We start from the raw sequence: 2,190 nt of genomic DNA on the forward strand, positions 1-2,190 counted from the left end.
GAAGTGAAAGTATTAGGTGGAAAAGAGCAGAGCTTAGAAGATGGATACAAACTACATCTATTACAAAGTAAAGTAATGGAGGTTTCTTTAATTCAATTATTTTAACATTCACGATGAAAAAAACCTACCCGGAATTGGGCTAAAGAAAACTACATAGAAAGAAGAGAGCGAAGTTAATGATCGAAAACTACATAGAAAGAAAGAGCGGCTAAGAAGAGAGAGAAAGGAATGAAATCCAGAGAGAATTTAAAATCATTATCATCAGGCTAGTCCGGTTAAAAATTCTTTCATCCATGCATCTCTTCTCGCTGATCTTCGGATCAATACATACAGAACAGAAAAACCCAAATGAACAAGAGCCATCCATATCGAAATTCTTACAATTGGAATTGATGAAACAAACAGGCTCTATCAAAAACAGAGCAGGGTTAAAGATCGAAAACTACATAGAAAGAACAGAGCCAGAATTAATGCCAACCGAGAACAGACCCAAAAAAATAAAAATAGAACTAAAAATCGAAAGGAATTAATGGGATTGGCAGCGGACTAAGAAGAGAGAAGAAAGATTAAAGTACATAGTAGATTTAAGGGATTAATGAGATCCAAAGAGAAATAACAAAGAATAAAGATTTAAAAACATTAACATTAGGCCGGTCCGGTTAAAAATTCTACTTCAATCGATGCAAACAAAACCAAAGAATAACTCAGGAATACTAATATAAACTAAATACATATCAGTCTGGTTACCTTTCTCCATTGTAAATACATCCCTGCAACATGGATTGAAACATGGATTCAGAGGACTTAATTTAAGAAACCAAGAAACCGCCTCACATCGATGCACACTGACTGCAATCTGGGATCAGCATAGGATTCCTGTGGAATATGAATATGAAACCGCCTCAGCATGGATGCACAAGATTTAATTTAAAAAACCGAAAAACATGGATTCAGAGGATCTAAATTACAAAATCAAGAAACCGCTCACCATGGATGCAGAGGATCACCAAGAAACCGCAGGCTCTGAGGAATTTCTCCTCCAGAATAATGCTCCCAGTGGCCAGTATTTGACGATGGCCGCCGCCCAGATCCATATTGGCAGGCCCTGTTTCTCTCCATTTCTGTGCAACTAAGGATCTATACTGCCGCCTCACCAAGAATGCGGAAAATCTAATTTAAAAAACCATACAACTCTGAACATCAAGTTACCGAATTAAATGTCTAAAATCAAATCGATTCCTCTCTCCTTCACCTAATTTTATTTGCAGCCCACAACCCATAATCAGAGTGATCTATACCAGAATGCTTCATTTAACTGTGATCGGATGCCTCAGTGTAATGACCCTGGTAATTCGTAAATCTGGATATTACTGTAGTAAAAACTGTGAAGTGGTTACTCATTGTTTGAATGACATTATTAATGAAAAGTTGATTATTGAATTATATTACATGTGTATGTTCTTGAAAATGCTGGCAACTTCCTGAAGGAGGATTTCTATTTTTAGTGAATCAGTTTTAAAACTGATGAAACTGCTTCTCACCCAAGGAAAAGTCCTGGGAAGGAAAAGTCTCTGGGTTGTTGAGGAACAAGCAGAGAGAGAGAGGAATTCCTGGAGAGAGCAGAGAAAGAGAAGAGGTTAAGTCTGGTAATGACCAGATAACCTGGATAGTAAAAGAAAAGGTTAAGTCTGGTAAGGACCAGATAACCTAGCACAGAGGTGCAAGAGTCTTGTCGAAAGCTGTAGGCCTGCAAGACGGCTCGGGGGGAGAATCCAACGAAGTGGATCTCAAGGTTGGGAGGTTAAGAGCAAAATCGTTGCAGGTGAACTCTTGGAATAGGAACGACAGTAGCAGACTGCCAGGTATGCATCCATAAATAGTTTAAATTGAGGAACAGGTAATGGTAGCATACAGTTATATATGCAGTGGTCTGTGTTTCTTTTAATGAATTAAGGAAATATAGTTATATATATGCAGTTGTCTGTGTTTCTTTTAATGAGTTAATGAAATACAGTTATATATGCAGTTGTCTGTGTTTTCTTTTAATGAGTGAATGAAAGCTACAGTTATATATATATTTGACTGTGATTCTTTTATTGAGTTAATAAAAGATACAGTTATATATGAAATCATTCATTAGGCAGAAAACGGAAGATAACCGTAGCTGTTACCAAGATTAAGCACACAACC

The 2,190-nt window shown here is 37.0% G+C and overlaps 1 long non-coding RNA gene across 1 annotated transcript; it reads right to left on the reverse strand.

Moving 5' to 3' along the window:
* Window positions 1-742: 742 nt before the first annotated feature.
* LOC149140461 (uncharacterized) lies at window positions 743-1,323 on the reverse strand. The gene is made up of 2 exons (XR_016264116.1): window positions 989-1,323; window positions 743-876 (listed from the first exon to the last, which is right to left on the reverse strand). It is a non-coding gene; the product is annotated as an uncharacterized LOC149140461 (long non-coding RNA).
* Between the last annotated feature and the right edge of the window lie 867 nt (window positions 1,324-2,190).

The sequence above is a fragment of the Pinus tabuliformis genome, chromosome X, assembly GCF_031772625.1.
Source record: "Pinus tabuliformis cultivar Carrire ecotype Pingquan chromosome X, CPIR1, whole genome shotgun sequence".
Lineage (NCBI taxonomy): Eukaryota > Viridiplantae > Streptophyta > Pinopsida > Pinales > Pinaceae > Pinus > Pinus tabuliformis.